At 42.3% G+C, this 22,320-nt stretch overlaps 1 protein-coding gene across 4 annotated transcripts in view; it reads right to left on the bottom strand.

The window, feature by feature from the left end:
* Positions 1-19,936, bottom strand: part of MTUS2 (microtubule associated scaffold protein 2) — a 326,089-nt gene extending 306,153 nt beyond the window's left edge. For 3 of the 4 annotated variants that reach the window (XM_068930158.1, XM_068930162.1, XM_068930156.1), the window contains exons 1-3: positions 19,743-19,936; positions 15,657-15,755; positions 11,241-11,314 (exon numbers count right to left, since the gene is read on the bottom strand). The gene's annotated coding sequence lies outside the window, so the exon portion shown is untranslated. Of the gene's footprint in view, positions 1-8,358; positions 8,445-11,240; positions 11,315-15,656; positions 15,756-19,742 lie in introns of all 4 variants that reach the window. The other variant, XM_068930157.1, reaches the window with a different exon arrangement.
* Positions 19,937-22,320: the final 2,384 nt, after the last annotated feature.

Here is a 22,320-nt window from a genome sequence, read left to right on the forward strand (position 1 = left end):
GTTTGATCTTCTTCACTGAATGCTATAGGTAGTCTCCAGAGTTCTAATTTATAACCTATTACAGTACCACATGGGAATTAACAGATGCCAAGCCAACGGCCTAGGATATTTTAGCAAAGTAGTCTTCAAAATTTAGTACAGGGGGAACATGCATTCAAGGCAAAGAGAATAATTTAGGTTTCTTTTTAAAAGCAGCGACAGGTTCACTGTTTCACTTGTTTTAATCTAGAAGTAGTATAGACAAAGTAAATATGAGTAACTAGATGAACATCCTGCAAGCATGATATATCTAACTATGAAGTATTTGTATTATGCTTAGGAATGAAAGCTGAGGAAAAAAATATACATTTTAAAACAAGATACACACCTACACTCAAGTTTCCTCTGTTCAGAAAATCCTTAACATATAAACATCTATTAACATCCAAATATGTTCTTCAGAAGTACTTAGGAGATTTTTATTTTAATGAAAGGCCCTAGGTGTACTTTTGATCTTTTCTCATATTCAAAAATGGGACTACTATTTTTCTTCTGCTTTTTATGGAAACAACCTGCAGCGTTCTTTTGGCTCCATAGAAACAGCAGTTTAAATGCAAGTCAAATTAATAAACTACTGAAATTTACACAAACAAATTTTTAACCAGTATCAGGGGCAAATAGGAAGGGGAGAATGCTATTGTAAGTCTGAAAACTGAGAACAGGCTACAGGTTTCCTACATCTCTTGAATTGTGTGTTGTATCAGTGAAGAGCTCTTCTTTCTCCCCTAAGTGTTAAGTTAATTTAAACAACCAGCCGCCTCACTCCCTCCTCCAGAGGCAACTTCATACATGATGGTTCATACCAGGAGTAGTACTTGGATGGAAAAAGGTTCAGAGTGAAGTTAAATTTGTTGGGAATTTTCTTTTTCTCTCCAGAAAGTCAAAATCAATATGAAGGATTGTATGTTAGCATTCAGTGATGTAATATGAATTAAGATATGGCAGGAAACACAAATAAAAAAAAACAACCAGAAAACCTTTAATATGGGAGGAAAAGGATCATTGCTGAGTTTTATTCTGGGAAGCTCTTAACTACAACAGTGATGGGTACTAAGAGAGTAACAGAGACTAAGCAATAGCTATAGCCCAAATGTATATAGATAAAGTCTAATAAGGATTATTGGAATGCTAGAAAAATACACATGTATATAAAATTCAGGTTATGGTCCCATTTACTACCAGTGGGAAAAATAACCTAGTCCACATTTATTTACCTGTAGAAGTTGTTAAAGCAAGGATGCCTAGAATAAATTCAGTGCTGAAAAAATAAGCAATTCAATAATTGATTTATTCTCCCTCCTTCAAAAGCTCACAGCAAAAAATAAAGATATATTGTCAGTTGTTAGTTCAGCTTTTGAAAGGCTCAAATTGAAAGTAATAGAAAAACATATGCAAACACAATTTTTACATATATATATATATAAAGCCATTTATATAAATAACATGTATGCAAAACAGGCATTAAAGAAGAAAATTTCATTAAATATCAAAAGATACGCAAGAAAGTATGGCAACATCGTGAACTAGTATTGTGAAAGTGTGCCTGAGGAGCGTGGTTGGACTAGATGATCTCCAGAGGGCCCTTCTGACCTCAAGATACTCTGTGAAAAATAAATCCACTAAAAGACCAGAACGTGGGGGAAACTGGTTTGATCTTCATCCTTATAACATACCCAAGGCATAGTCATCTCTTTGAACATAAGCTAGATCAAAAGAAGCTGTTTGGAAAATGACTTAACCCAAGCCTAGGGGCACCCTCCCAACACATCACAGCTCCAGAGGGACACATGGCCATAGCATATTCCTGGATGAGGAAGGACTGCTGGCCATTTGGCACCACACAGCCAACTTGGACCAGTCAGATACTAACTGAGAACATGGATGCCTACAGAAAAAGCCCTGAGAAAGCGTGCAAAGCCCTGAAGACTACAACACTGGATTTTTGTATAGCTGCAGTACTAACTGCGTTTAGACCAGCTAATAAGGACGTTCATGCTTTAGCATTAATAACTTACCTGTTGACAACTACAGATCTGAATGAGACAGTGATTTGTCCAGAATACACATCCTAGCTGAGGATCAGCACGTACTACTTTGAATTTATTCACTGTTCAGAACTATCAAGTTCAAAGCTTTATGTGAAAATCTATATGTACACATCAGAAGGATCAATAGTCCTGCCTTTTATATTTCAGAACCCTCCAGCTCCACAGCTACTACTTCAGTACAAGAGACTAACAGGGTATAAAGGGATCAGGTTCAGCCTGACGTGTTAAGACACTAAAAAAAAAAATCAAATTGGGGGCCTTTGACACCAAATGACTTTGAAGTTAAAGATGGAAACTGGACCAGCTTCTGCCATAACATCTTCTGGACACTATTAAGATGAGTGATTTAACATTTTGGAATAAATGTTGTTTCCTAACAGTCTTAATGCTGAATACAAACCTATCACAACACAGGGAACAGAGTACCACCTATACTAATCACCCAACAGAAGGCATAAGTCTCTCGACTTTCCTGGAGTACAGTGCGGTTGTCAAGCTAACCACCAGCTGAAGATTTTCATTATCTAATATTAATTTGGGATTTGTACTTATCAAAATGCGTAAACCTCAAAGGGACAGGACATTGCCTTGATAGAGACTGCATACTCCAGCCTATCTCTTGGCTCTCTGGCTGCCACAGCCCTTTCACAAAGTTTACTAGCATTCTAGCTGAAAAGAAGCTTTAGGATTTGAGAACGAAGGTTACTTCCAGCTGGAAAATCTAGTATTCACTTGTAGTCAGCTTCTACCTTGCTTTGGGGCTGTAAGTGGAATAATTCAAAAGTCAGTTCCCACTGAGAAATCATTTTCATTCCTAAAAAAACATTCTCTTCTGTATACTTAACCTTATTATAAGGGCAATTCCCACTCTAGCCTTTCAGAGAGGCACACTCCAGCATTACTAGACAAAGAGAGGATCGTCATTTAATTAAGGTACCATAAGACTTCCTTAAACGGTCTAGCAAATCCCCAGTGTGGTTTGGTGGACCATTCGCACCACGACCACTCTCAGTAGCAGCATGGGCAAGCCTGAATCAAGCTTTTACTCCATGCACACCATAGTTTTCCATCACCAGATCAGTAAGTTTTAGCACTCCAGCATGCCTTCTTGCTGACCCTCAGCTACTTAACACAAACTGTTTCACATCGTGAAAAGCACTTTAGTGCCCACCATATTTCAAACTGAGCGTAAAAATGCACAAAATCATAATTGTATCGTACAGGGCACTACATATGGGTCACGGAGAGACCCAGAACCAAGAGCTGGGCCGTGCTGAGGCAACACTTTGGCTAGAACAGGGGACACAGAGTGGCACAAATGAGTCCCTGCACACCACATACCCTGGCTCTCTCCAATTCAGTGAGAAGAACAGTCTAAAAATCTTGAGCCCTGATGTGCCTTCTTAGTTGCAGGTGACAACAGTTCTGAGACTGCATGAGTCTTTTGTTCATTTCAAAAGCCCTTGGAAGTCTACAAACACCATAGTAAAAGAACAGAACTAAGCTATTTCAAGTGAAATTGAAAAAACTACACTACTAGCTTATATCTGACAGGAACAGAATATGGCTATGTCATGGAGGCCTCAGTGTGGATGTTGCCATCTGTTTTTCCTCGATACATTTGATTCAAAGAACTTATTAAAACCAGAAAGCCATTTTCCCCTTAACAAGAACTAAGAAATTATTCTCAAAAAAAATTTGATGAGGCTTTCAAATAAATTTCTATGGCCCCATGCCTGATAAGAAACTTGAAGTGGCCATCTTCTAGATGGCTATAAAATGTATTTATTGAATTTTCCATGGTAGCTGTCTTCGGAATCTTTTGGGATCATATATGGCCACAGTTGTGAATCTCTGCTCAAATGCTTTGCCTAGCACGCATCCAATTTTAAAAAACTAAAGTATAATCAATGCTCTATTGCAGACTCATGTATTGCGGTACATGCAGACTTTGTACGACTGGTGTCCTGGAGTAAGTATCTTATTGTCTCAGAGAGGAAAGTAAAAATGTAAAGTTATGTAAGAAGGGTTTGGGTGATTCAAGCAGGCAGCTAGAACGAACAGACCTCAATTGCTTTCTTTTCAAAATGTGTACTTGCAAATTAAGAAGCACTTCAAGATTAGGCATCTGTCCAATTCTTTTTATCATTTAGCATATTATGCTAATGAAGATGCTGTTCCTTTAATTATCATCTGCAGAAAAATTGCATCGAGTTCCTTGATCTTTCTTAAAACCATCCCTATGCTTGATTCTCCATAGGCTTTTAATCACATGGCTTCAACATGAAACTCTGCATTTGAGGTGTGTGGGGAAACTCTTCAGAACTGGTTCACTGAGAGTCTAAATTGTTTTCTCTCGTTCAAGCTATATCCCCTACCAGTCGGCAGCTTAGCAGGAAGGCCTGAAAGACTCAAATTAATCATACTAGCTTATGCACGAAAAGCAGCCTAATGCTGAAACCTATTATATTGCTATGTAACAGATACTAAACGCCAGGACTTATTAGAAGTAAAAGAACAACTGAAGTGAGCTATTAAATAACATTTTAATATTGTCCTGTAGTACTTTACACTAGCATTCAGGAAATCCTATTAAAAGAGGCACTTATAATAAACCCATCATCAGCTGCCAGCCTAAACTTCATTGCTCAGGATTACCCATATGCACTGCTAATGGACATTTTTTAGTTAAACTGTTCTACCCACTTGGTTTCAAGGTGGATTTCTCCCCTTCTGGTAGAGGTTTATGTAAGTGAAGGCCTCTGCAGGTGGCAAATCAAGTCCCCTCACTGTGTCAATCCATACAAGCTAGTGGCAACTGGACCATACCTGCCCGAGCTCTCCCCAGGGTATCCTGATCCCCAGGGCCCCAAAACACAGCCAAAGGAGAGTGCAAGTTTGTCTTCCCTTCAGGAGAAGAGACAAAAAACCAAAAACCCACCACCTTGTGAATCATCTCTGGAACAGCATTAACAGAAACCTCTGAAGGAGGCTCAGGACCTCCCTGGCACTCAGAGGAAAGGTTGCTACAGCATTTCTTGCTTTGAGCAGCAGCCTTTAAACTATCCTTTTGATATGTGCTTCACTGTAGCCCTGAAACTGTTGATGTTTACAAAGCTGTGCAATTTGAAGCACATCAGTATGACTGATAGGGATGTGGGGAGGAATATACTTCCTTACGCCCATAGGGAAAGAAAGGAGAAGGAAGATACTGTAGTGTATGCAGTAAAATGCACAAGTAACTACAGAAAATGGATATACCATCATTGTAGTATACATTTGCAGCATAACTGGAGCATAAATTTCATGCTGTGCTCTCATCTTATAGTGCAACTGAAGGAAATGCTGCATTATTTTTAAATGCCAAGATACAAATTATGCTAACATCTTGAAGCAATGTATTTACAAACAAACACTCCCTGACATCTCATTTATCTGTTTTGCCAGAAAATTGGCTTATACATGATTAATTATGGAAAAAATAAGCACAGAATGCTTTCATGCATTTTTACTTTGAAATCAAGGTCACGTTTTATTTTGAGATTCAGAAAAACAGTATGAATAACAATTAACATATCAGAAGATTCTCCCTCTCTTCTCTTACTTAAACAGGCTAACCAGGAGTTTATGAAGCTCTTTGTCATTGCAGACTGATCATTCGTTCGTAGCCCCCAGTCTGTATCCTTTGTTTTATCTGACTTATCTTTTGTACTGAGATGGTGCTACAGAGTAGAATCCCTCAAAACTAAGCCACACACGACCTGTAGAATGAAGAGTGTTCTCATCCCAAAGCATTTACAAGCTGATTCCTGTTCTGTGGACTATTTGTAGCTGGGATGCTGCACTGTAGAAGCCATACAGTAGCAATGTTGTTATACATTTGGAACTTCATTTCCTCAGATTTATTGACTGTATTTGGATAGACTCCTTTCTGAGTATCTTGAGCAGAGAATTAGCAAAGTCACCCAAATACCTTACTGCTGAGCAGAGCATAACACTGAGCTGAGTTTCTTAGGCATTTGGATATGGTTATCACATTCAAACCATCTCCTATCTATAAAGCTGCTTAAAAACCTCCAACTAAGGCTAGATGTGCGTGAACCCACAGTTCTGGCAAAGAGCAACACCACATGTTAAGTCACTTATTTCAAGTTGTGAAAGAAGTTGAGTTTTGTACTGTTTTAATTTTTTTTTAATTAGTGACCTGAGTAACAGCTGTTTGATAAGGCTATACTACTACTAAGTCTCATTATCATAAGGTTTGACCTCAGTTATTATTCTTTCTTTCTGCCTTAGCTGCTGCATGGTCATCCCCAAAGTCAACCACAGCATGAAGGCCATCTCATGAAGTTCACCTTTCTCATCTCCATGAGCACTGCACAGCAGCTTGGCAGCAACCTCAGGCTTGCAAAAGGCCACATGGACTGGGATCTGCAGATTGCGGAGGTCTAATTTCTCTCACAATGGGCAAATAGAATAGTCTAAGATTTCATTTACTTGCTGGAATATTTTTGAAAACAATTTCTCAAAGCTGAAAACAATCACAAGCAAAATTGGTCAGGAGGAGATGGTCACATACAAAAATATATTAAAAAGGATCTACTTGAGAATGCTTTATTACATGCCAAAAGAAAATTATTATGCTATAATCATGAAAGAAAGCTTTTTCTGGTTAAAAAATTCTGGCTAAGAAGGGCAGTGACAGCAGCAGAGAAACCTGTAAAACAAACCCACAGTATATAACAGATGGAAAAATGAAGACACTGGTAGCATTGAATACAAATTAACATTGCAGAAATGCAAGCAGCTGATGGAAGAAAAAGGAAGAACCACTGAAAAAAGCTATGGTGAGGTTTATGTCAATAGGAGCACCTTCCTAAATGTAGCAAGAACGTTCAAATGCCAAGACATTACTTCAATAATTAGCCATGGCAGGTAAGTTATCAAATGTAATGCAGAAAAGCCAAATGTATTTGACAACTATTTCTATTCTGTATTCACAGAGATGCAGGATGCTATATTCACATCTGAGTGGCAATGAAATAACTTCTGTGCCACCAGTAATAGGTGAAAACTTTAAATAAATTCTCAGTTAAACCTTGCACTCAAGAGTAGAAAGCAGATGAAGCAGTAATCTTTCCTGATTCATAGAAATTGGTTTTTAACAAAGATACAAACACTAGAGGAGTTGCTGATGACTACAAAAAGTTAATATTGCTTCAATATCAAAAGGGTAAGTGGGATGACCTAGGCAATGATAGAATAGAGTGACATCAGTAGGAAGCAACATCAGGGAAAGGTTACCATGGGACACAATCAATAAGGCACTGAAAGACAGCAGCATAATTAACATCAATCAACACAGCATTATGGAAAATAGGCCTAGTCATGTAAATCTGATCATTTGTATGCAGTTACAACACCATTTGGTAATGGTAACTGCATTGACATGACATACTTCTATTCCTAATTCACATTATACATCAAATTAAAGTCATGCTATACATGACATCCTGATTTAAAAGATTCACCGTATTTCATCAGCATAGCTCATAGTAAATGAATTTTATAAGTGACTAAATAGAGAATCAGCATCTTAGATAACAGATACTTTGACAGTCCAACAGGGGAAAAGATATGCAAGTACAGTGTTTGGAAGCTGAAGATGGAGAGCTACAAACTGCCTTGAGACAAGCGTCATTAATTACTGGGGTAATTTACCTGTGACATTGCAGATTCTCTATTACTGATAATCTTTATATCGATACTTTAGTCTCTTTCAGGAAAATATGCTAAGCAGAAATTAAACTCCTACTGAGCAGGTGGGAAGAGTAGATATTCATGTGGTCCCCTCCGGCCTTTAAATTTATAGGTCTAGGAAACAATGACTCAGACATTATTAATCACTCTGGAATTTAATGCAATAAGTTGAATCATGCCTAATCCATTGATACAGTACGTCTTGAGTATTCTATAGGATTTTACTATAATCTAGTTCTAAATAACCAGATGACTAAAAAATTTTCAAGCTGTTTGCTTGAATTTCTGCTTTTAGAAGAAAGAGCAGCAAAAAAAACTCTGAATCATTTTACTAGCTATTTTCATAACAATAGAGAATAGTACTGAACATTTGATCCAGATACTCCCACTTAGACCACTTTGACCTACTCCTTAGGAAACATTTTTAAAATAACCCCATCAGAACAGTATTTTCCAGTGATGTGGCAGAATGTCTCCAGCCAGCTACAACTGTGACAGAAATGCACTGTACCTTTGCACAAATGCATCTTGAACATGGCTATACTTCTGTCTATACATGAAAGAGGGACTCCATCTTCCCATACATTTCTCTAAGACCTGTACAATAAAAGTGAAAGTCACAATCTCTTCCAAATACATTATTTGGTTCTGCCTATTTGAAATAAGATATCCAGTTCTTACAGAAAACTCTGAAATAGGCCAGGAATCATTTACTCCCCTAGGCTTGCAGCACGGACTCACATTCCAATACAGTCACCTAAGTTTCTTGCTCTATTTGACATCTATTCCTGGCAGTTTTCTACTTTAGAAGCTGACTGGTTTAGCCCAAGTCTTTGTTAGTGGTTTTCTTTTTCTCCTCTCCAGAAGCTGAATATTCTTAGCAATCTCATTACATACAGCAGATTCATTTCAAAAACCCTCAAGGCTTTTTCAGCTGATGGCCTTTGATTCCCAATCATTCTAACCATAAGGAATTAAAAGCTTCATTTTTCACAGGCATTACTTCAAATACCATTGACACATTAGTTCACAAAAAGGCAGAGGACATGTTAGTGAAACAGTTATTGAATATCTATTAATAGATTAACAGCATACTTAATGGGAGGAAAAACTTTAACATTATTCTTGGAGAAGACTACTAAGAAGTTACTTCCTTTGCTTTCCCCTCCTGCCTCAGTCTTATCCGATTTAAACATGATTACAGAATAGTGAAACAGAGTTAACGGTACAATTCCATTTTCTGGATGTTGATATGGTTCCATAATTGCAATCCAAGCACTGAGTGTCCTGAACCAAACTGGGAAATTCATGCACACATACATATGTACATGTATGTGTGTATGTAAAGAAAATTAAGAACACTTGACAGGATTCTTCTGTATTTCTCACATATCAAGTTATTTGTGCTTTCTTTCAGCTCTGTAGAAAAATTGCGAGTACCAGGTCTCAGCTTGGATGTTGTCCAGTTCACAGCAGTGGGACAGCTGAACACAGGATCTTTTTTGTGCTCCAATATCTTTGTGCAAGCCTAAACAGCAACTTTTCCACCCAAAGACATATAGCCTTAACGTCACCATTTGAGTTAGAGTTACAGCCTCATTAATGAGAGGCAGACAGTCGTAATTGCTTTTAAACCAAAAGAGTCACTGGTATATGGAAAACGCGTAAGAGGCAGTGGTAGGCACTTTAGAACATCCTCTGCATGACTCAGTGCTGCATCCTGCACATGCTTCCCCTCAGACAAGCAAAAATGTGCATTATGCTAGGCGTTCCTTCCTTCCATATCTGGCAACAGAATGCTGGAGCACAACACATCACCCATGAACCCATAAATCAGCACTCACTCACTTGACTGCTGCAGGATTGTAACTAGGATATATCTGCCACCCAGAAGACAGTAACCAATCAGTTCAGTCACCCATTTTAAAGCTGAACACATCTTCCGTGACTGAGTGTGACTGTTGCTAGAGAAACAGCTTTTGAACCTGGGTAAAAGTGAGATATTTCTCCCCAAACTCCTGTGACTGTATACAGTAGAGCTCTGCCAAAGCACCTAATCACATCTATCCACACTGACGAACCCCTAGAGCACCAGGATTACACTCTGTGGGGCATCTGCTTCAGGTGGCTCCAAGCCCTGCCAGAGTCCCTGGCGGGCATCACTAGGTCTTCCCCAGTCAGGCTGGTGCTGTCACCTGAGGGGCAGGATCAGAACTAGTCCCAGGAGAAGTAGGGAGGCATACACTAGGCATACACTGCTTTTCTCACTATTTCTTTCATGTTACTCAGACAGAAGGAAATAATGTGCAGGAATTTGGTCAAGCCCTTCAGGGTCCTCCTTCAGGCCTCCATCCCCTATTGGTACATAGCGAAAGGGGGAGCCTGCAGTAAAACTAGGCACAAGGCGAGTCAGACAACAGGATATTTTGTCCCATTGCAACCTGATCACAGAAAAAGAGGCCTTAAGGCTTGACTCAAGGCTCAGACCTTGTTTTGCAAACCTGAGGTTACTTCTGTCTGGGCCAGTGCCAGGGCCATCCAGCCAGCCTGCCTGGAGGCTGTGAGAGGAGAGAGACAGGGAAGATGCAGCTTGTGGTCTCCCTTGCCCATCCTAAGCACAGCTGGCACAGGTTTGGGGAATAGTCCCAACAGTCAGCCTCCCACCACAGCTTTGCTGCACTGTCTCCATTTTCTTGGGTCATTTGAGGCTTTGTGACCATTTTCAGCATATTACTGATGGTTGCTATGAAAGAGACTTGATGCCCCCAAGCCAGACTGCAAATACCGCTCCGCAGCTTGCCAGCATAGCTGCCTGTTTTTCTACCCCAAGAGAGAAAGAGTTATTTATGACCTTCTAGAGGCTTCAGCATGCACTGTTATGTTCACAACACTGAACATAGCCTTGTTCCACCACAACGTGACCTTACCAGCAGCCTGTCACAGTCATCTCCTGACCTACAGGAGAACTATATTCTCCCCTCCATCCCAAGCGTAACAGATCCTAATCAAATTGTGATATATCTCAAAAACACTCTTTACATTCCAAGATAAGACTACATACAACACAAAGGAAGTAACCAGATTTAGATATCCATATCTAAACCAATACCATACATATTCAACGTATACTATACCTTCCAGATAGAATTGAAAAATAGTAGGAAAACTTAGGTCTATTTGTTCAGTAAGTCTCCACTAATACAAAAGTCTTATTGTTTGCTTTGAAGTCCCTTTTTTCCCCCCCTTGCATTGCTTATAGAATCACTGGAGGGCTTTTTCTGTTGGATAGAATAGTACTGATGTAAAAATGAAAAAACTGTTTGCAAAAGAGTTCTTTGGTAGCAAATACAATAAGATCATATCAGACATCAATATCATGGAAGACAAACCTACCCAGAGTGCTGGATAAACAAATTTTACTTCCATTGGTGAAAGCTGGCCCTAGAAGACAATCCCAGAGTATAAACCTTAAAAAAACAAATAAAAGACTCATTAGAATCAGGGTAGGTTAACAAGGGCAAACATAATCAAATCTTTTGTAAACACTGTGCTGAAGATTAAACATCCTACACTTCTGATTATGATCCTGTCTCAATTTCCTTTCATTAGCACCAATGACTTGGTCCTTGTTCAAAGTGAGTAAAATGAAACAATGCACCAATTCTCAAAGCAAAACTTGAAGATAAAGAGGATATAAAGCTTTGAAACAAAAACTTCACATTTTCTGTTCTTATTTCTCTGAAGTATCTTTAGAATAAGTCAGTGTTCAATTCAAACTTATGCCCAAAAGCTGAGCAGGAAGGCAAAAGTAAACCTAGTCAGGTTTTGATTTATTTACAGATATTAAGGTAGTCAGCGCTATTTGATACCTTCTGCCTATACATTTTGAGGGGATGAGGGTGACTTTGCTCTTCAGGGAGATGTTAGCTTGATTTGTTTGTGCTGAGATCACCCAGAGAAAATTGAGGCAAAGAAAAGGATGAGGAAAATCCACCAGCAAACACATGAAAGGAGCTTCCCTTAAAAGCCAAGAAAAGAATGCAATCACAATGAATAAATATTATGAAGAGGAGAATGAGTTACAGTATCAAAAGCAGGCAGAAAGCAAAGCCAGTTCTGACTTGTTCTTACCAAATCTCTTGGCTTTACCAGTAGTAAAAGAGGCTAAAGAAACTACAGAGAATCAAAGGTGAAACTGGAGTAGAGGATCTTCCAGAGGAGGGCTGCAGCCAGATCATGAGATGACACAGTATCAGAAACACCATGCACATAAATCAACAACTATGTCAGTGATGTTTATTTCTTTTATGAGAAGAAAGAAGCATGAGAGATTGAGAAGCTGGGGTGAAGAGTTGGGGAAACAGTATGAGTGCAAGGGAAACCACGAAGTGGAATATAACCGTGCGGCAAGCACAGCAGTTGGGAGACAGCAGGAGAGACTTGCTATTCTGACAGAGGAAAAGGAAGAGTTACAGAAAGTGAAGGGGAAAGGCAGAAGGACAGCTGAGGGGAGACGACTAGAAACCTCACATGACCTTTTTTTCCTTGGGGTGAAGGCATCATATGGGGAAAGGTGTAGAAAAAGGTTAGAAGGTATTAGAAGATGAAGATATAAATAGGATTTTAGGTAAGAGATTTAATCAAATAGTGGGCTTCTAAATGTGTTTTACTCGCATTCAATTCATGGTCACCATTTGTGGTAAGTTTCACAGAAGTGTGGTAAAAACTCAAATCCAAAGAAACCAGCAAAAGTTTCATTGAAATTTGTGCAAGTTATGTTTTAATAAAAAATTCTGGACCTGTTCTAGTTGTTCCCCACCATCCCCCACCTTCCATTCCCCAACAAGGCAGGTTACTTCTTTTCAAATAACTCAGTTAAATTAAGTTGTATGTTCAGCCTCATTAGCCACCATCGCCATTTCCCTGTGGTTTTAATTAGATAGGTCTCTTTGCACACAGTTACCTCAATTCTTCCCCCAAACAATCCCACAACATTGCTTTTCTTATGGAATCATTCTTCAAATGCTTCTAATTACACTGGAAGTAGCCAATGCTACCAGAGCAGAGAAGTGCTCTCCTACAGAGAAGGCAGGCCAGGAGCTGAATGGAAGGCTGGATGTGGGGAGGTACAGGCACCCCTTGGGCAGGCGTGCAGATGCTATTCCACACTGTTTTACCCACTTAAATCAATACAACTGATCAACACAACATGCTGCAGAGTAAGTTAGACCCCCTGCATAGACACCAAGCCTGATACACATGGAGTTAACTTCTCCCAGCAGCCCCCTGCTTCATGGTCCCACATCCTGGATACCACTGGTTCACAGCCTTCATGCTTGGCACATGAAGCCACAGGGCAAGAGACCTTGGTGCCCCATTGAAGCCAGAGGGATATTTGAGGCCCCCAAATTCAGGATGGTGCCTGGCTGCAGCTCTTCCCCCAGAATACCTACCCTGGCAAGCCAAATGCAGACAGGCCACAGCACTGTCCCATAGGACAGAAAAAAAGGCTTGGGAGAGCCTGCTTCAGCAGCCTTTAAAAATGGACTGAAGGTCAGGTCAGATCCTTGATTAAACAAACACCAGAGCAATGTAGATGCCAAAAATCCTACGATGATCTCAGTTTCAAGCTGAAAACTTGAGTACAGGCTGTTTCAGAGACCAAAAGGAAGTGTGGAAGATCAAGCTCTGCCCATAAGGAGCAAGACAACTTTTTAAGGACAGAATTTCTGCTTCAGTTCCTCTTTGCTTTCTATCGGCAGAAAAAAAGCCTGCCAAATCAGCAAGCGTGCCTGGCAGGAAACCACAGGAGCAAAGGACCTCTGCTCCGCAGCGACCCCGCAGCCCCATCACAGAACACAGGCAGCTTATTTCCACCCATAGGCTATTCCTGGCTGCCAAGGGTCATAAGCAGCAAAGCAAAGATTAGAGCAACGTGTATTTGTTATGTAACAGGCATGTTGCTCGTGGCTTCTCTAGAATCCCAAAGACATTGACATTATATAATGGGAACAATCAAGCAGGGCAGCTCTTCAGTGATTTGATTTAAAAACTGCTGAGCAGCTACAATGACTGTTTGGTGTTTGTCAGACTCAGTGTTATGTTTCCGCTCTAATCAGTTTAGCATCAGAGCTGCTGCAGCTTATTGTGAGAGTAACTCGGCTCTCACTTAGCCCTAGGCCTCAAAAGCCAGAAAGGCGAGAAAGCAACCTGTGCCCACCTTCCTGCCAGGGCCTAGGTGGAGTGCAAAGCTTGTATCTTCCAAACTGAGCCTCAAGGCTTTCATTTCTTCACCTGGCACTATTGACATGAAAGGTTTACTCACATGAGTGAAGGCTGTAGACCTGGACCTAACTTTTGGGGTATGAATTAGATGATGACTGTGAGCCTGCTGACACTAGGGCTTTCATCAATGAAAGACACAGGCTCATCTGTCAGAGTCCCTAGAGTTTCCTGTCTTCAAGTTATTAAAGTAAAACAGTTCTGATAGTCATGCACACAATTTTACATGATGCATATATGCATACATATATTCTCATTTTAGAAAACAGGCATATTAACAATAAAATTCATTGTTTCCTGCCCTGTCTGTAACCCAGTCAACGCATGGACTCGAGACATGACCCATCACTATCTAGGATGGGTAGCTGCAGATGTTCCAGGATACCCTAGTGTGTAATTTCACTCAGCCTGCTGCCAAAGTCAAATTAGCATGTTGCTCAGTCGGGTTTGTTTTAGAAGTTTACTTGTCTCCATCCAGCCTACAACTGGTAAATAGGTAAAACACACAATACTTTCCCATTCTTTTAAAATACATGCTGTATTCTTTGATTTTTATGATCTGTAGGAGGGAAAGTCTTCTTTTCTTCCAGACTCTATTAAGATCTATTAGCTGTTATCCTACCCTCTCAACATTTCACCTTGTTGAAGGAACAGTGCTATTCTGGGCCCCATATTGATCATTAGTCTTGAACTCTGTAGCATTAATTTCCAAACAATGTATTCAGATTGTGACCCTGATACAGTAACCATGTTCTAAGCACTGGCTCATGATTTCAGTAATATTTTTGCAAGCAGCAGTCTGAATTCACTAATGCTCAGACAGATTTCTCCCCCCACCCCAGAAGATTGTTTTATTGTTCTTTAACATATCATTTTATCACATGCAGAACAGCTAAGCAACCTTTCAAAGGAGCAAGAGAAGAATCTCAAGTCCCAATGGGGCCAGTGCCTCAAAACAAATGCATTTGTTTTAAGAACACTGCTCTGCCGAGTGCACTCAAGCACAATCTAGTTTTAATTTTCTTATCTGCACCCAGCATCCTGCCAGCTTTCCCTGTGCACAAGCCCTCATGAGCCTTCCTAAGCTTCTGCTATGAACAAATTACAAACTTTGAAGTGTTAATATGAAACTTTAGTTTTCCCCCACTGCAATCTAAATTTTTGTTCAATAACACTAATATATCCTGTAGTGCAGAAATAAACCACTCAGGACTGATCCAGTTCCTTTGAGTTGTTCTAGCAATAAACTTGGAGAATTATAAGGACTGCCCTGGACTGAGGAAGTCTCAGGAGGCTTAAAGGGTTTCTTCCACATATCCCATGCAAAGCCAGACGGAGCAAGCAACTGGAACATCCCTGTTCTTCAGCCTACCCTTGCCAGACCGGCTCTTTGGCAGCCTTAGTATTTTGCCATAACTAGGCTTCCATTTTATTATCCCCATGGAGGTGCTCCAACTCATTTAGGATAAGCCATCAAATAGTTAAAAATCAAAAAGTAAAATTTAATAGAGAAACTAATTAGCCTACCATGAGTTCTGGATGCTTGTTTTCTTTTTAACTGTGATTTCAAAGGAAAGCTATCCTCCTCAGTGTTTGGTGATTATATCCATGAAGTGAAACTCACAGCTGTGCAAAGAAAAAGAACAAGTTATGCTTCTAGCTCCACATCCCATGCAATAGCTATTTCAAAGTTTATCCCAGGGTGTATGAAATAACATGGTGGAATAGCCCTAAGGCTCATGCAAGGAGCAGCACCATCATTGCCTAAATTAAGGGTCACGATCCCAGGTTGGGAGGGTAATCCAAATAATTTGTTCCACTTATATTTTGTCTAGCTTTGAGAATTGCATGAAATCATCGATGTGTAAGTGATGTCACAAACAGGAAAAGCCTGGGAGCTGCTGCTACACCAGATGCTTATGAGGATTAACTCATTTCTACAGAGGTTTGAGGTGGATGTCTCAGCTGGAATAAAATGCTTTTCTCCATCCACAGTTCCCAAGTGACCAGCAAGAATAGGTCAAGCTACTATTCCCAGTTTCTTTAGAGGAAGCTAAGGCACAGAGTTTTAAACTGCCTTCACCACAACTGCAGAGGAACAGAGCTTAGATCTCCTTATCTTCCAGCTGGTACACTACAAAAGCCATGTCCTGAGCTATAAATGCACTGTAAAATGCCTTCAAAGAACATTATCACAGAACCACAGAATGGTTGAGGTTGGAAGGGACCTCTGGAGATCATCTAGTCCAACCTCCCTGCTCAAGCAGGCTCCTCTAGAGCGTATTGCCCAGGATCACATCCAGACGGGTTTTGAATATCTCCAGCGAAGGAGACTCCACTACCTCTCTGGGCAACCTGCGCCAGCGCTCTGTCACCCTCACAGGAAAGAAGTTTTTCCTCATGTTCAGATGGAACTTCCTGTGGTTCAGTTTCTGCCCGTTGCCTCTCGTCCTGTCTCTGGGCACCTCGGAGAAGAGCCTGGCTGCATCCTCTCGACATCCCCCCCTTTAGATACTTGTACACATTAATTAGATCCCCCCCTAAGTCTTCTCTTCTCCAGGTTGGAAAGTCCCAGCTCTCTCAGCCTTTCCTCATAAGAGAGCTGCTCCGTTTCCTTCATCATCTGAGCAGCCCTTGGCTGCGCTCGCTCTGGCAGCTCTGTGCTCCTCTGCGTGCTTGCACGCCTCGTCTGGTGTGCCGTTAGCCCACCCAGTCAAGCATGCCTTCAGGGATTCATCTGCTCACGGGGAAGAAGTTTTTCCTCATGTTCAGATGGAACTTCCTGTGGTTCAGTTTCTGCCCGTTGCCTCTTGTCCTGTTGCACCACGGAGAAGAGACTGGCCCCATCCTCTTGACACCCCCCCCCCTTCAGATACTTGTGCACATTGATCAGATCCCCCCTCAGTCTTCTCCAGGCTGAACAGGCCCAGCTCTCTCAGCCTTTCTTCATAGGAGAGATGCTCCAGTCCCCTAATCGTCTTTGTAGACTCCAACTCAGGGTCCATTTCCCCTCCCTCCGTACTGTTGCTGAGTTTTCAAGCAAATATCTTTATTCAGATGTCCATTATAATGCTTGGATCTTTCCACCTCCAGAATTTTCTATCAAATGTAAAAACAACCACTGTATGAGCTGTTTAAATTAGTTTTTTCCTCATTCTCTATTGTGCTTTTCTTCATTTCATCTACCATTTTGTTAGAGTCAACATTTCAGACCTTGCAATTCTGTCCTGTGATGATTTCTGATGTAACCTCCATTAACTTACAAATTAATAAATGTACAATAAAAAATCCAAATTTTTGGCTTCTAAACTTTTAAAATGCCAGAAGACTACTACTCACTGAGTAGTGTATCTCCTGTACAGCCTATGATGTGCTGTTGTGCTTTACAGAACCTGGAGAATTGCACTTCTGTGTCAGGTTAAATACAGCAGAAGTGTTGCAAGCTCTCCTCTCTCCACTATACTGCTAAATATCAAGTACTGCTTACCATACTATAGATGTGTTTTGTATAGAAATATACTTCAGATATATTTAGGCCAAGAGGCTTAAGCTATCTTCATGTGTATTACAATCACTAATACAATAGATAACATCCTACAAAAAAAAACTTTGCTATATTAGAAGCCTTGTTGTAAAGGTAAGCTAGCTTTGTATCTGACCCAAACCTACATCTGTCATTTTCAACATCTGAAATAAATCTAGATTAGTCACCAAATCTCTACTTCTGTCCCTGAAGAGATGAATATACAGAAAATAAGTGATAGCATGTCAAAAACTACTTCATACAAACCACATGAGCTCAAGCCTTGCAAATCCTTTCTCACCCTCCTGGTCTCAGGTAGAGACTTCCAAACTCTGAGAATGGATCATTCAAAGAATCACTTACAGAACCAGCTTTTGCACATTGATTCTGTAGGGTCACAAGATAAAGCAAAAAAGTGAGAAATGAAGCCCTGTCTTCATGCACATAGCTTAGTGCTACCACTCTCCTGCACCACAGACTGTACTGCTCTCCTTACCAGACTGCAGAGATGGAAGGAGACAAGTAGTGAGGTATATTTAATTGCAATGCAAAAGGACAGTCTAGTAAAGCTTATGCAGGAGGAGATACAGAAAAGCCACACCCCTGCTTCAAGTTGGGGGTGAGAAAATAAAACCCATAAACACTACATAGTGAAAAGAGCATAAAACAATTTCCATATGATATTACAAATGAAAACAAGGCATTTATGCATTATGTTATAACCAGTTCAGTTGGCTGCCAAGTACATCTCTAATGCAGTCATCCATTGCAAACTAATAACCTGTATGCCAACACTTGACATTTAATTATTTGCTACTGCTACTTTAGTATCAGTAAGTATTTCTAATGCTTGGCTTGCTGAGAATTTTTTTTGTTCTTCAAAGTTTTTAATACAGTAATAAATGGCAAGGGTCTTGCTGGCTTGCCCTTTTCATGTTTGGAGTGATCCAGAATTGCTGGCTGCCCAACCCAGGTGCCCTTTGGGAACACATGCTGACCTGGAGGGGGCAGGCACAGAGCACCCCCATGCTGTTGCTGCCTCCAGGAGGAGACATCAACCAGGGAAGGAGGAAGAAGCAGAAGCAAAAGTAGGAGAGATCAAGAGGCAGGAAAGTATTAAAGGCTCTGAGATCCACCTAAAAAGGGTTGGAAACTACCAATCTAGATGAACAGCTTTTCAAGCAGGGGTGTTTTATCTGAGTAGGGAGACCTGTGCCCACTGTCCTATCTTCCATGGGTTTGTTCTTTCCTTTCCTACTGAAGTTATATGCCAGTTCATAATTTACAGTAGCTGCTTTGTTATCTTTCATCATTCTTAAGAAAGAACAATGAAGTGCTATTTAACTCCATGAAAGGGGCAGAGTTTAACTGCAGTTTTAGCACTCTAGGCCAGCTGAGTGCTGTAAACTCAATACTTGCACTGAGCTCTCCACTTTCATCAACTGGAGAGTGCACAGCCCAAGCCAGAGGTCCCCAGCCCACTCCAGCACCCAGCTCCTTACCAGTCTCTACCTGATGCTGCACAGAGAGCAATGCCTACACCAGCCATTCCACTTATTACTTTCCTCAGAACTTTTGGCCAAATAGATTTGATAATATATATATGAGAGCATTTTAATAAGTAGGTTTCACACTATTATTTTACCATCTCAACACATGCCCTCACCACCGGTAGCAACGACCAGCAGCCCACAAACCTTCCTTGCTTTCAGCATTAGCATTTCCAAGCGGTGCAGCCAGAGCAGCCTGCGTTTCAAAGTACTTTCCGCCAATTTCCCTGCGCGGTGCTTCCCACGCAGAAGGCAGCACCGGGCACAGACGCCCGCATACCGGAGCGACCCCCGGGGCCGCGCCTGTGCCCGGCTCCCCCCAGCACCGCCCGGGGCCGGGCCGCAGCAGCGCCCCGGGCTGCGGCAGGGCTTTCCCGAGGGGACAGCAACCCCAAACCGGGGTCAGCGCCCCGCCCGCGCAGGGCGAGGAGGAAGAAGAGCTCCGGGCGCTGCGGGCTGGAGGCGCGGGGCACCCCGGACGGCAGGGCAGCGGAGCGGGGCGCTGCGGCTGCACGGGGGACGGCGGTGCACGGCGCTCACCTGGCTCGGCTCCGCGCCGCTGCTGCTGCTGCTGCTGCTGCTGCTGCTCCCTCCTCCCGCGTCCGTCCGCGGACAAAGGCTGCAGCAGACGCCCGCGCTGCGCAACGGCGGCAGCGGCAGCAGCGCGGGGCTGCGGGCGGGTGTTATATAGCGGCGCGGGGCGCAGCCGCCGCGCAGCGCCCGCCGCCGCCCGCGCCCACCTCCCGCCGCCGCGGGCCGAGCCGCAGCGCCCCCTGCCGGACCGCGCGGGAGCTGCGCGGCGGCGGGGCCTGCGCGGCCGCCCCCGGGGGTGGTCGCTCGGGCACCCCCCCGGCCCTCGGCTCCGGCGCCGCATGCCCTCCGCCGAGGGCGACGCTGCGGGAAAACTCCGCTTCTCAGACATTGCTTTGCTTTGGTTTGTTTTTTCCTGCTTCCGTAAAGTGCTTAGAAATTTAGGAAAGCCGCAACACTAGGAGACTGAGTGAAACGGTGACCACGGGAGAGCCGAGGTGAGCACCTGACAGGGAAAAACATGTCATGTGCGCACGCTGCCACTCTGTCCGCACGAGCAGATGAATCCCTGAAGGCATGCTTGACTGGGTGGGCTAACGGCACACCAGACGAGGCGTGCAAGCACGCAGAGGAGCACAGAGCTGCCAGAGCGAGTGCAGCCAAGGGCTGCTCAGATGATGAAGGAAACGGAGCAGCTCTCTTATGAGGAAAGGCTGAGAGAGCTGGGACTTTCCAACCTGGAGAAGAGAAGACTTAGGGGGGGATCTAATTAATGTGTACAAGTATCTAAAGGGGGGGATGTCGAGAGGATGCAGCCAGGCTCTTCTCCGAGGTGCCCAGAGACAGGACAAGAGGCAACGGGCAGAAACTGAACCACAGGCAGTTCCATCTGAACATGAGGAAAAACTTCTTTCCTGTGAGGGTGACAGAGCGCTGGCGCAGGTTGCCCAGAGAGGTAGTGGAGTCTCCTTCGCTGGAGATATTCAAAACCCGTCTGGATGTGATCCTGGGCAATACGCTCTAGAGGAGCCTGCTGGAGCAGGGAGGTTGGACTAGATGATCTCCAGAGGTCCCTTCCAACCTCAACTGTTTTGTGATTCTGTGTGATTCTGTAGTATTTATTTAAGCAGAATGGGATGCTTTGTGCTGTACAAAGCAGAAATAGAGCATCATTCCCCCAAAGGAACCTGTAACATGAGACACACACACCAAGATACAGATTAATTTAAATAATACGTATACATATAATACTTAGTGAACATTTAAAAACGAATGCATTTATAAGACATTTCTGTTTGTATCTCTTTGACCATTTTCTTGATAATTACCATAATCACGTGTGTAAATTAACATTCTGCAAACAAATAGGTGGTTTATGGAGGATTATTTAACAGGGACGTTAGTTCTTAGCCTTCCAAGCTTTCTAGGTAAAACGGGGCTCCATATGCTTTCGTTTCCTAGAGTTTAGAATATAGGTTCATGTCAGAGTCTGCCAGGGAAGTTGTAATGGTGTTTCAAATGGCATCAGGCAGAGATGAGATTTACTCATGGCAAAGCTTTCTGTTCCTTGTCTGGCTGCTCTCCAGTTCTTCTCTCCTTCTGCAAGTTTGTTTCTCTTTCACTTTCAAATGAACAGGAATTAAATAAATAAATAGATAGAGGAACAAATCTGCTCTTCTGCAAAACTTATAACTCAAATAATAATCTCCCTCACTTTTGCTATGCTTAAACCTATCCCCAGGGTTTTTACTCCCATTAGGGGACTAAGCTTTGTGAGGCAGAGTATCTTAGTTTTAAGTTTAAAACCTTATATAAATATATAGCCTGCATTATAGCCATCTGTGTGACTTTTATTATATTCCTGTGCTCATTGTTTCAATCAGCTGTTAAGATCAGCAGCAGGCATTAGATCAGATGGGAGTTTTATGATCTGTATCTAATGCTGGGCAACTCAATTAATTTTTACAAAGTCCTCTGGGCAAATCCACAAAGGCCTGTTCAGAAGGAAGCAGTGGACTGGTTCCCAGTACATGAGGCAGTCCGCCGATGCCACATGATACCCTCCCGTCTGCGAGCGGCACTGGTGCCCTGCAGAGACTGGGGTGGGGGGGGCCAGAGAACAGCAAGGAGCCCATGACCTCCCATGAGGAAGCACAAGGCAGCATGTTTCTGGCACCCTGGTGAGACCTGGGCAGCAGTGGTCACGGTCTGCCTCCGACCTGGCATATTGGCCCTTGCTTTTTGGTGTATCATCCTGCAAAAAATTCCCATACACAGTGCCCATCTGATGAGGCTGTTGTTAGGGGTCTCATAGCACAGCACAGTCAGTGTCACAGGATATATCCGCATTTCCTATGGGCACAATAGCTTCCTTATTTCTGCCTATGGATTGGTGCTCGAACACACTGTGCTTGCATCTGCCTACAGTCTGAAGTGCCAAGTACCATCCATGTGGCATGATAAGGGAGAGTCTCTTATCCTTAAAGGACCTTTCCTTAAGGTTTGTCTTCCCTGCTGAAAAAAAGCTGTATTCTCCCCTCCCTCCGGTGACTAAATGATATGCATGAGTTAAAAAGACAGCGAAGAT

This window comes from Struthio camelus, chromosome 1 (genome assembly GCF_040807025.1).
Source record: "Struthio camelus isolate bStrCam1 chromosome 1, bStrCam1.hap1, whole genome shotgun sequence".
Taxonomy (NCBI): domain Eukaryota; kingdom Metazoa; phylum Chordata; class Aves; order Struthioniformes; family Struthionidae; genus Struthio; species Struthio camelus.